General features: G+C 44.1%; 1 long non-coding RNA gene across 2 annotated transcripts in view; it reads right to left on the bottom strand.

The window, feature by feature from the left end:
• Positions 1-1,462: 1,462 nt before the first annotated feature.
• LOC126072609 (uncharacterized) overlaps positions 1,463-13,041 on the bottom strand; it is a 30,155-nt gene continuing 18,576 nt past the window's right edge. Inside the window, exons 2-3 of one of the 2 annotated variants that reach the window (XR_007516538.1) lie at positions 9,852-10,082; positions 1,463-4,498 (exon numbers count right to left, since the gene is read on the bottom strand). This is a non-coding gene — a long non-coding RNA (uncharacterized LOC126072609). Of the gene's footprint in view, positions 4,499-9,303; positions 10,083-13,041 lie in introns of both variants that reach the window. The other variant, XR_007516539.1, reaches the window with a different exon arrangement.

Raw genomic sequence — 13,041 nt, forward strand, 5'->3', positions numbered from 1 at the left:
GGAAAGGAGTTGGGGCTTCCCCCTGAGGGCACCAGTGAGAGGGAGGAACCCCTAGCTCTGGCAGCATTCTAGAGCTGAGAGACCTGTAGAGCATCCAGTCCACCTTTTTTTTCTCCCAGAGAACCAGAGAGAGTGTGAGAGCTGCCAAGCTGACACAGCAGGGTAGTAGCCAAGTCCCAGTTGTCCTGGCTTCCAGAGCAGGGCTTTTCCCAGGGCTTCAAACCAGTTGTTCTGGTTGGAACCCTTGCTGAGAATTTGCATTTCAAACAAGTTCCCAGCAAGTTATACATAAGAATCACCTGGGGATCTTGTTAAATGTAGATTCTGGTTCAGAATATGGGGGTGGGGGGCGGAAATGCAAATTCCCAGCAGGTAACTTGTTAGAAACACAAATTCTCAGCAGGGTTTCCAACCAGAACTAACCGGTTAGAAGCCCTGCTTTTCCCACACCTCCCACTGCTCTTAACACCTTTCAGGACCTACTTGTCATAGGCAGGCCCCAGATGCCCAAAAGCATCTCTGCACCTGTACACTGGTGGAAGAATGAGGTGTGCAGGCCAGTCGGGGTCAGTGTTACAAATAAACTGACCCAAGGCAGATGATCTTGTTGGGTGGGAGGAGGGCAGGCTTCCTGTAGGGGTGAGAGTTGACTTGCTCCACATGAATGGCTGGCGTGAGCCACTGGGGAGCAAGGTTCATACTTCCTCCTGCCCTGGGCTTGGGTTGAAGTGCCCTGGAGGGAGGCACCGCCTCATTCCTGGGGGAGCATCCTCCCTCCCTGCCCTACCCCTTAGGTCCACACCCCACCCCAACATACGCACACCCTTTGTGAGGCCCTGGTAAGTTTCCATTTCAGCTCAAAGTCTGACTCAGGCCTGACTGGTCACCCGGAACAATCGCTGCAGGAAGTGGTAACCTCCCTCTCCTGCCATGTGTTTCACAACCAATGGTCCCTTTACTCTCTGGGATAATCAGATATGACAAAGAGCCTGTGCCTGCTCAACCAGTGGAAGAAAATAAATGACCAGAGTGTGAGTCTCCCTGGAGACCAAGGCACCAGGGAGCTCCTGGTCTGTAAAAAAACTGAGGACCTGAGAAAATAACCCCCGTGGCTACCACTGACGGAGGCCTATGCCACTGATGGAGGGCTCTGCCAGGCACTAACTCTGTCCACAGCCCTAGGAGACAGAAGTATTACTGTCCCCATTTTATAGAGGGGAGGGGAGAGGCATCAGTCATCAGGGAGAGTGACTGGGACATCCGGACAGCACTAAGGGGCTGCTAGCCATTGAAATCTCAAGTCATGAATTTAAAGTGAGACTAGCCAGCAAGGTGATGTGTTTTTCTCTTCTACGTTCAGCTGCCAGGAGCCCACACGCCATGGACCCTACCCCCTTTTCACTGTCCCTTCCCCCTCCCCCTCACTGTCCTTACCACCCAGACCACATTCCAGTCAGCCACTACCTGCAGTCCTGTTCCCGCTTCTTGCATCATCAGTCACCTGACAAAACCCTGACACAGGGAAGCCCAGCTCTCTGCCTACTCCGCCTCCGCACATGGGGTTGGGGTACCAGAGGGAAACAAAGGAGGTGGGGATCAAAATCATGGAGGAGGTATGAATACCAGGGTGGCCAGTGCTCTAAGGATGTGAGCTGTTTGGTTCATGGGGACTTCTCAGCCCACGGTCTGTGTAAAGCAGGCCCTTGGTGAACATTTATGGAGTGACTGAGTGGCTACTTGGGGAGTCTGGGGCAGGGTGACTTAAAGGGTTATGTTACTGTCTTCCTTCTATCATTTTTAAAATAACAGCATTACTGAGATAGAACTCACGTGCCATAAAATATACCTCTTTAAAGTGTACAATTCAACACAAGGTAATTACAAGCCCAAGAGACAGAAAGGGCCATATGAACCAGAGACTACATCATCCTGAGACCAGAAGAACTAGATGGTGCCCGGCCAAAACCGATGACTGCCCTGACAGGGAACACAACAGAGAACCCCTGAAGGAGCAGGAGAACAGTGGGATGCAGACCCCAGATTTTCATAAAAAGACCAGACTTAGTGCTCTGACTGAGACTAGAAGGACCCCAGTGGTCATGGCCCCCACACCTTCTGTTGGCCCAGGACAGGAACCATTTCCGATTCCAACTCTTCAGACATGGATTGGACTGGACAATGGGTTGGAGGTGGATGCTGGTGAAGAGTGAGCTACTTGGATCAGGTGGACACTTGAGACTATATGTTGGCATCTCCTGCCTGGAGGGGAGATGGGAGGGTAGAGGGGCTTAGAAGCTGGGGAAATGGACACAAAAAGAGAGGTTGGAAGGAGGGAGCGTGCTGCCTCATTGCGGGGAGAGTAATTGGGAGTATGCAGCAAGATGTATGTAAGTTTTTATGTGAGAGACTGACTTGATTTGTAAACTTTCACTTAAAGCACAATAAAAATTATTAAATAAATAAATAAAAATAAAGTGTATAATTCAGTGGTTTTTAGTTTAGTCAGGGAATTACACAACCATCACCACTATCTAATTTCAGGACATTTTCATCACCTCAAAAAGAACTCCTATACCCATTAGCAGTCACTCGGCATTACCTCCTCCCTTCACCCCGGGGCCACCACTAGTCTACTTTCTGTCTCTATGAACTTGCCTATTCTGGACACTTCATAGAAGTAGAATCCTACAATATGTGGTCTTTTGTTACTGGCTCCTTTCATTCGAGGAGCCGTGGTGGCACATAGTGTAGTTCCCATGCATTCGCCTGGCTAGTATTCGAAAGGCTGGGGGTTTGAGTCTGCTCAGAGGTGCCTTGGAAGAAAGGCCCGGAAATCTACTTCTGAAAAATCAGCCATTGAAAACCATATGGAGCACAGTTTTACTCTCACACACATGGGGTCACCATGTGTCAGAATCAAGTCGATAGCAACTGGGTTTTTTCCTTTTTTTTTTTATGGTGCTTTAAGTGAAAGTTTACAAATCAAGTCAGTCTCTCATACAAAAATTTATATACACCTTGCTAGGTACTCCTAGTTGCTTTGTCCCTAATGAGGGTTTTTTTTTTTTTACTTTGTAATGGAAACCCTGATGGTGTAGTGGTTAAGTGCTACAGCTGCTAAACAAGAGGCCGGCAGTTCAAATCCGCCAGGCGCTCCTTGGAAACTCTATGGGGTAGTTCTATTTGACAGCAGTGGGTTTGGTTTTTTTGGTTTAATGAACATATATATATATATCCAAACCCATTGCCACTGAGTCGATTCTAACTCATAGTGACCCTATAGGACAAAGTAGAACTGCCCCATAGAGTTCCCAGGGAGTGCCTGATGGATTTGAACTGCTGACCTTTTGGTTAGCAGCTATAGCACTTAACCACTACACCACCAGAGTTTCCATATATATATATATATATACACACACACACACACACATATATATACACACATATATATATTTAAACTCACCTTTTAAAAAAGATGGACTGAACCCATAAGAAAAAAATAATGGACTAAACCTTGAAATAGGGAAGAGATAAGGACTGGCCTGAAGCCAGGAGGACTTGCTGTGCTCTTTAGAGCAAGTCTCTGCCCTTCTCAGGACCTCCCTATAAAATGGGGTGGGCGGGGTGAACAGGGAAGTAGCTGAGGGCCAGGATGGAACGATGACACCTCAGGCCCCTCCCACCCTGACAGCTCAAGATCTTGAGACAGTCTGCTTCCCACACTTGGTGAAAGAACCGATGAAGGAAATGATTTTGTCTCTTGAGTTTTCTGCCTAAGGTGGTAAATATGTAACATTGGTAATTCAGGCAGAAAAGCCAAACTCTACCCAGAAGAATGGTTTAGGTCACAACCTCTCCAATCCCTCAGAGGCCCTTGACCCTTTATCTGCCATTTTATCTTCCATTCTAAATTGTTGTTGATGTTTTTAGATGCCCTAGAGTTGGTTCCAACTCATAGTGACCCTATGTACAGCAGAACGAAACACTGCCAGGTCCTGCACCATCCTCACAATTGTTGCTATGTTTGAGCTCACTGTTGCAACCACTGTGTCAGTCCATCTCATTGAGGGTCTTCCTCTTTTTCGATGATCCTCTACTTTACCAAGCATAATGTCCTTCTCTAGGGACTGGTCCTTCCTGATACCATGTCCAAAGTACGAGAGATGAAGTCTCGCCATCGTCGCTTCTGTGGAGCATTCTGGCTGTACTTCTTCCAAGATAGATTTGTTCTTTCTTCTGCCAGTCCATGGTATATTCAATATTCTTCGCCAACGCCATAATTCAAAAGCATCAATTCTTCTCCGGTCTTCCTTATTCATCGTCCAGGTTTCTCATGCATATGATGCGATTGAAAATACCACAGCTTCGGTCAGGCACGTCATGATAAATGGAGAAAATATTGAAGTTGTCAGGGATTTCATTTTACTTGGATCCACAATCAATGCCCTCGGAAGCAGCAGTCAGGAAATCAAACAATGTATTGCACTGGGCAAATCTGCTGCAAAAAAAAAAAATTCTAAATTAGTGCTTTTCAAACCAACGTGTGTATATGAATTGCCCGGGGCTGTTACTAATATGAAAAACTGGTTCAATAGGTCTGAGGTGGGGCCTGAGATTCTACATTTTTAACAAGCTTCCAGGTGATACTGATGCTGCAGGTTTCCAGGCCAAAATTCGAATAGCACAGAGAATGAAACAGCACTGTACAAATTTTGCTACTTACTCGTTAGGAAAATCTCTCCTTATTGGATATGTTTTAATAGATCTCTCATATTTGTTTGATGAGATGAATGAAAGAAGAAAATGCTTATTATACCTGTTCCAGGAAGAATGTGAGGATGAATGATGGCATGATTGCTCCCATTTCACAGATGGGGAGGTTCAGAGACTGCAGGCAAATGGCTTAGGTGAGGTTTCACTGTCAGTCTGACTTCAAGCCCAGTGCTCGCTCCCCAGTGGCACTGCAGCTCCCACTACCCTCTGCCTCCTGAAACCTCCTGGTCATAGGATCCACCTTTTAGCCTTGGATATGGCAACGTTTACTACCTCTAGAAAGAAAAGAGGTTCCAGATATCTAACATCTAACTACAGATCTGCTTCTATAAGCACGCAAATGTATGTGACAAAGGTGTTTCTTGCAGCATCCTTTGTAACACAGTAAACATGGGAACTCCATTGCACACCATGGAATTGTTAAACAGTGAGGTAAAACCACCCAAACCACGTTCCTATTAACTCTTGTCACCTGTCATTTCCTTTGGGCTTGCATTCCCATTGCCCCATTGCCATCCAGTAGATTCTGACTGAGAGCAGCCCTACAGGACAGAATAGAATTGCTGCATAGGGTTTCCAAGGCTATAGGGGTCGCTATGAGTCCGAACCAACTTGATGGCAGTAGGTTTGGTTTGTTTGTTTTTTTTAATCTTTATGGAAGCAGACTGCCACATCTTTCCCCCAAAGAGAGGCTGCTGGGTTCCAGCCACTGACCGTTTGCTTAGTGGCTGAGTGCTTAACCACCGTGTCACCAGGGTTCCTCTGGCTTTCATTAGTGTTGTTGTTAGGGGCTGTCAAGTTGGCTTCAAAAAACTCATAGCACCCCTATATTCAAGAGAATGAAGCTCTTCCCAATCCTGTGCCATCCTCACAATCATTGCTATGTTTGAGCCCATTGTTACAGCCACTGTGTCAACCCATCTCATCGAAGGTCTTCCTCTTTTCCCTGACCCTCTACTTTACCAAGCATGATGTCCTTCTCCAGGAACTGGTCCCTCCTGATAACATGTCCGAAGTACATAAGACAAAGTCTTGCCATCCTGGCTTTTAAGGAATATTCTGGCTGTACTTCTTCCAAGACAGATTTGCGTATTCTTCTGGCATTCCACGGTATATCCAGTATTCTTCGCCAACACCATAATTCAAAGGCATCGATTCTTCTTCAGTCTTCCTTATTCATTGTCCAGATTCTGCGTGCACATGAGGCAACTGGAAATACCAAGGCTTGAGTCAGGCGAACCTTAGTCCTCGGGGAGATATCTCTGCTTTCATTACTGCTTGTTTCTTTCTTGTATCTGCCCCTCCAATAGAGTATAAACTCTGAAGGCAAGAGCATTGCTGTGCCCCTAACTTCTGCCTCTAACACAGTAGGTGCTCAGTAAATATTTGTTGAATGAATGTAAACATTTTGAGATAGCAAGTTAAAAAAAAAAAAAAGCTGGTTGCAGCATTGGTATAAATAGAATGAATCTGTTTTTGTTTCAAAAAAAGATGTCTGAAGACACAGAAAAAGTCCGTAAGGCTACATGTTAATTATCTTAGTAGCTGGGACTGGAGGTTAGGTGTGGATGATTCTCATTTTCTGTTGTTTCATTCTGACTTTTTTACTATCAGCATGTATTTCTTTAACAATAATAAAATAAATATATTTTAAAAGATTACCCAAGCTTCTTTCTATGTATGCAAGGATGGATGTATAAGCGTGTTTATTCTAGAATTATTTATAATGGCAAAAAATTAGAAATCACCATTTTCCCTTTAGAAACTGTTGTTTTAATTTTGTACAGTGAACATGACTGTTGATGAAAATTGCAATTAGAAAAATAAATAAAAACAAATAAGAGGGCTCTTTTTTTTTTTATGTGTGGCTAGTTGGTTCATAACAAAGAGAGCAGCCAGCTCTAGTCTCCCCCTCTGGCCCACAGTCCAGGGGCCACAGTACCTGGCCAAGCCTGTTCTGTATTTTCTTCTTCCACAACACCACGTGACAGTAGAAACACTGTTTGACAACTGTGACCAGGAGTGCAAACTAGGTGACTGCGTTAGAGACCAAATGTGCTATTCTGCACTGTCTTTCTAACCCTGTGAGAACGACAGTTGGAAGCCCAGCTGATACCAAAGGATTGTCCCTCAGACAATCTATCACCTCCCAAGACTTGCTCTGGAAGGCTGGGGTCTCTGTCTCTGGCTCCAGTTTCCTGGGCCCCCAGCTAATACTGATCCCTCATCAGGACAGGATAAAGGAAAACCTTGGAGAGAGAAAGCTAGAATGTGTCTTATACAGCATTCTGGGGAAATAAGATCAAAGTCCCAAGGGAGCTTTTTCTGTTGGGTGATTTGCATGCATCATTTTCCCACACAGACAAAGATGGTAAACTTCTCTTTGATGACTATCTGCTTGACAAACATTTATGTGGCTATGGGACAGAACATTCGGATTTTCTCCTGCTTCAGAGTTGACAGTGTACAATTACAAGCTCAAAGAGACAAACAATCCAAATTAGTGTCCTGTAGGAGTCTGGGTTTTGGAGGAGCCCCTGGGCGATGCGAACAGTAATGAGCTCAGCTGCTAACTGAAAGGTTGCAGGTTCAAGTCCACCCAGAGGTGCCTCGGAAGAAAGGCGTGGCACTCTCCTTTTGAAAAATCAGCTGTGGAAAACTCCAGGAGCATAGTTCTGCTCTCACACATGGGGTTACCATGAATCAGGATCTATTAGATGGCAACTGTTTTCTTTCTTTCTTTCTTTCAAGATACTAAGAGAGGCCTGGAATTCTTACACTTTAGGGGGTCATCAGGACATTCCTCTCATATTGAGTCATGCCACATCAGCAAATGAAAGTACCAAAAGCTTTACTCCATCCATGTCATTAAGGTCGATTCTACTTTGAGGAGGCAGCTTGTTTTTATCTCCACAGTTATCTCTATCAGAAATCATCTTATTTATTTCCCAAACGCCCCCATGAGAATATAAGTACCACTTCACATGGTAGGTACTCTGGCACATGGCTGGCACCAGGTACTTCATAAATTTTGGTTAAATGAATGAATGTATACATAGTCTCATTTTATATGAAAGTAAGTGAAAACACACACAGTGAGACTTAGTAATAACAGACTAAATTCTGTAGAACTCGATGGTTCCCAGGGACCAGCATGTACAATGCAAGCAAAGAGCCCTGGATCCTGGACCAGCTTAACCACTATATCCACCCAGTAACCTTGGGCCAATTGCTGCTTCTAGAGGCCTTAGTTTCCCCTTCTGTAACATAGAAGAGGGCCAGACTAGCAGACATCTGGGGTCCCTCTATGCCTGGCATCCGATGGCTTCATGGAGAAGGTGACACTCGAGCTGAATTTTGAGAAATGCATGTGATGAGGATCTGTGGGGAAGAAAAACCCACTGCTGTCAAGTCGATTCTGATCGCATAACGACCCTACAGAACAGAGTAGAACTGAAGCCGTAAAGTTTCCAAGGAGCGCCTGGCAGATTCGCACCGCTGACCTCTTGGTTAGCAGCCATAGTACTTAACCACTACACCACCAGGGTTTCCTGAGTCGAAGAAGGGGTGGGCATTTTCCATCTCCATCTGTTCTCCCAAAGTTACGAGGAAAAAGGCAGTTCAACAGACTACTGCTTGGTGAAAAGGTAAGGCGCAGACAAGTTTATCAAAAATGAACCCATCTGTGCAGAAATCAGTAATAATGCTAAAACATTGAACAATACACCTCACATTGTTGATGGTGTTGACTCTGCAGGATAGAGCATTTTGGGGAGATTTTAATTCTCATGCTTTGGATTTCTATAGTGCTTAAATTTTGAATATTATGTATTATATTTGTTACCAGTAAAAGAGATAAAAAGTAACCTCTGTACATTGAATTGTTTTAAGATGTATTCCACATTTTCCTTTCTTCTTAGAGTGTACTAGACCTGTTTTCTTTTGTTTTTGAATGAGTCGAGATTCTCAATGACAGGAATGCTCCCAGGAGCCTTAGACGGTTAATTTGTCCTTAAGCAGAATGCCTACAGACTGCAGGACCTTGGGGTGATTTTATTGATGTGATGCTGGACACGTGAAAAGAATATATGCGACATATTTGAGTTCAGAAGCACAGTACACTGTGAACTTGCTGTTTAATTTAGTGATTAAAACACTTCTAATAATGTGCTCTTTCCCCCTCCCATTCCTTGACTCCCCTTTAGAGGAAACCACTATCCTGAATTTTGTATTTAACAGTCTTTTCTTTATGTTGCTATTCTCTTTTAAAGTTTTTTTTAAGTGATATATGCATACGTCCTTAATAAATATATTTGTGAAAATTCACCAAGCTGAATACCTATCGTTGTGGTTGTTAGGTGCCATCGAGTCAGTTCTGACTCATAGGTACCCCATGCACAACAGAACAAAGCTCTGCCTGGTCGTGCGCCATCCTCACAATCATTGCTATGTTTGAGCCCATTCTTGCAGCCACTATGTCAACCCATCTCGTTGACAGTCTTGCTCCTATTCACTGACCCTCTACTTTACCAAGCACGATGTCCTTCTCCAGTGACTGGTCTTTCCTGATAACGTGTCCATCCTTGCTTCTACATTCTGGCTGTACTTCTTCCAAGACACCTTTGCTCTTTCTTCTGGCAGTCCGTGGTATATTCAATATTCTTCACGAACACAGTAATTCAAAGACATCAATTCTTCTTTGGTCTTCCTTATTCATTGCCCAACTTTCTCAAGCATATGAGGTGATTGAAAATACCACGCCTTGGGTCAGGCACGCCTTAGTCTGTAAAGTGACATCTTTAAAGAGGTCTTTTGCAGCAGATCTGCCCAAAGCAATACATCTGAATACCTGTAATTTGTGTAGTTTTCCATACATATATCTGTACGCATAAACATCAATAGAAAGTTAAGCATAAAGTACAGATTCTGGGGCAGTACCACCTTAAGACACAGGGAGAAGGAAACTCTGCCCTGGGCCTGATGATTTAAAGCTCCCTGCCCAGTAACAAGTCCATACAGCCAAGGCGATGTGCCCACCCTAGGCCCATAGCTCCACTTCTCCACTTTGCTGCAGGTACCTAGGACTCTGGAATTCCTTGCCCAAATACTCTGAGTCAACTTCCAGGGCCTGCAAAGGTCTCTTCTTCAAGGATCCCTTCTTCTAAGGGTGGACTGTCTAGCTGGTGCTTGCACTTCTAGGAAACACAGAAGTGGCCAAGGGGCTTTTTTTGTAGGTAGTGGGCTGGCGCCTGGATGTGGAGGCTGGGCTGTCCAGAGAGGTGTGCACAAGGCTCAGAATGGCATCAGAGCTGTGAAGAGAAGAAGGGAAGCCTTCAGACTAAGAGCCAACTCTCCTTGAACCACCACCTTCTGTCATGAAAACCCAAAGAGTCTGAGAATTTTAAATTTGAGCCTGGCCTTCCAGGTTGTTATGAAGGAGGATTCGTCAAGGTGGGAGAATAGAAAAATATTGTATTTACCAGTTTGTCAGCTTGACTTGGGAAACCCTGGTGGCGTAGTGGTTAAGTGTTATGGCTGCTAACCAAAGGGTCAGCAGTTCGAATCCACCAGGCACTCCTTGGAAACTCTATGGGGCAGTTCTACTCTGTCCTATAGGGTCGCTATGAGTTGGAATCGACTCGACAGTGCTGGGTTTGGTTTTGGTTTTTAGCTTGACTTGTAACTTTTAAAGAATTAAACCTAAGTATGTGGGTTTTCACATACTTGCTCCAGGCCTGGCATATATTAGGACTGAGATTTTGCCCAGGTCCCATTCCTAGAGGAGATGGGGGACTTGGGTTTTTAAAAAGTCCCTCAGGTGACCCTCATGCGCAGCCAGAGTTGAGAACCTGTTTTAAGGTCTTTTGATTAGTTTTGATGGAGCTAGTGTATCAATCTCATCCTTTATGACCTGCATCTTCTTTCCTTTCATCTTAAGAAATCCCTCTTAGCCTTGAGCTCAGAATGATCTTCAATTATATTTTTCTGGAAGTTTTAAAGTTTTGCTTTCATATGTAATTCTTTATCTGGGAGTGAGTTTTTTTTTTTTTTTTTTTTGTACATAGTGAGATAAGACCCAATTTCATTTAATTCCAAAAAGCTTACAATTACCCCTGTGGTTTCTCCTTTCCCCAGGTCAGCAAGGCCGCCTGTATCAGGATTAGTGTGGATCTGCTCTGGGGCTCTTTTTTCTTTTTTTTTTTATTGGTTAGGTTTGCCTTTCTATAATTAGTATTTATTGCTGGTGTACTAGGTCTCATTTTTCCATTAAAAAAAAAAAAAGATACTACACACTCTTAGTGTACTCTCAGGAAAAAATCTGAAACACTTGCACCCAGATTTGTGACTACTAATGGTATTTTTTTTTAATGGTGTTAAAATGGTATCACTCCCAGGGCTTTTTCATTTAACAAGGATCACAATGAAAGCAAAAGGAAAAAAGCTCTAGTCGTGACATCGCAGGTGAGATAGCCACTGAGTGTGGATGAGATCAGCACCATCGTCTTAGTCATCTGGTGTTGCTATAACAGAAATACCACAAGGGGATGGCATTGACAAAGAGAAATAGTTTTTCTCACAGTCTAGTAGTCTAGAAGTCCAAATTCAGGGCATCAGCTCCAGGGGAAGGCTTTTTTTCTGTCAGCTCTAGAGGAGGGTCTTTCTCATCAATCTTCCCCTGGACTAGGAGTTTCTCCACACAGGAACCCTGGGTCCAAAGGACGTGCTCTCCTGCAGGTGCTTCTTTCTTGGTGGTATGAAGTCCCCCTCTCTGCTTTCTTCCCTTTCCTTTTTATCTCTTGTAAGATAAAAGGTGGTGCAGGCCACGCCCCAGGGAAACTCCCTTTACATTGGATCATTGCGACTTCTAATCCTCTTTAACATAAAATTACAATGGCAAAATGGAGTACAACCACATAAACCAAAAAAAAGACCAAACCTGCTGCCGTCACGTCGATTCCAACTCATAGCGACCATATAGGGCAGAGTAGAACTGCCCCAGAGTTTCCAAGGAGCGCCTGGCAGTTTCGAACTGCTGACCTTCTGGTTAGCAGCCGTAGCACTTAACCACTACGCCACCAGGGCTTCCATAACCACATGATACTGGGAAATCATGGCCTAACCAAGTTGACACACATTTTTGGGGGACACAATTCAATTCATGACAACCGTTATCAACAAGTCCCTGAAATCCTGCCACCAAAGCAACAGAACCTGTTCAATACATAGCCTAGGTAAACATTTCACAGCATTGGAGCAGGGAGGTATTTGAATAATTTATCTACTTCTCGTGGAGGGGGGCAGGGGCTGATGAGAGGAAGACTAGAGAAGTATTTAGTTAGCCCTTGCCATTCATCCTGGGATTCCTGGAATTTGAGGAATCTGCATATCTGCATCCACACCCAGTTGTTGGCCCTGATTGTTTCTCCTCCAGGGCCAAATTCAGCTTTGCACAACAGAGCAGTGAACTCCATTGGAGTGGTAGGGTTTTTTTTTTTTTATTTTAAAAAAGATGAATGACTGTCTACCGTAGTGAAGACAGAGCACTAGATTTTTTTTAAGTCAAAAGGCCTGAGTCTGAGTGTTGGCTCTGCTACCCTAAGGACTTAATATAAATCTCAGTTTTCTCCTTAATAAAGTTTGGATGTTGCTGCCTACTCCAAAAACTTCTAATGAGCTGGTATTGAAAAGGGCTTTGTAAAACTGTAAAGCTCCTGACAAATGTTAGCTATATGGCTAAGTCTGTCTAGCCATCTAAATGAAAGTCATCCCAAATAATTACTCTCCATGGCCTTTCCTAAGGGAGAAAAAACAGAGATTGAGTCTAAGTTTTGTGTTTCACTTACTCTAAATAACCCTAGGCCAGAGCTAAATCAAAACACATGAATTACAGTTCGGAATAAGCTTGTTGGAAACATTCCCCAACATTTTTAGCCAAAAAGTTGTTCAGGCCTCAGTGTTCTCCCTTTCCCTATCCCACACCCAGGCAAGGACTGACTCAGTCTTAAGGGAGAAGTAGCATGAATTGAACAACATTGTATTTAGCACCTTCTCACATATGCCTATACTGTACCAGGCCACTTCAGATAGTGAAAGCCCCGGAACTGCAGGTCTTCAAAGACCAAATCAGAAATTGTCAGACATGTCATAAAGAGGGTCCAAACTTAGGTGAGAGGTTGGACAAGATACACCCTAAAGTTCTACATGAAAAGAGTTCCTGCCTTCTAGAAGTGTAAAACCTAGTTGGGGAGATGTCTTAGGTTCCTAGGT

The sequence above is a fragment of the Elephas maximus genome, chromosome 3, assembly GCF_024166365.1.
Source record: "Elephas maximus indicus isolate mEleMax1 chromosome 3, mEleMax1 primary haplotype, whole genome shotgun sequence".
In the NCBI taxonomy this organism is placed as follows: domain Eukaryota; kingdom Metazoa; phylum Chordata; class Mammalia; order Proboscidea; family Elephantidae; genus Elephas; species Elephas maximus.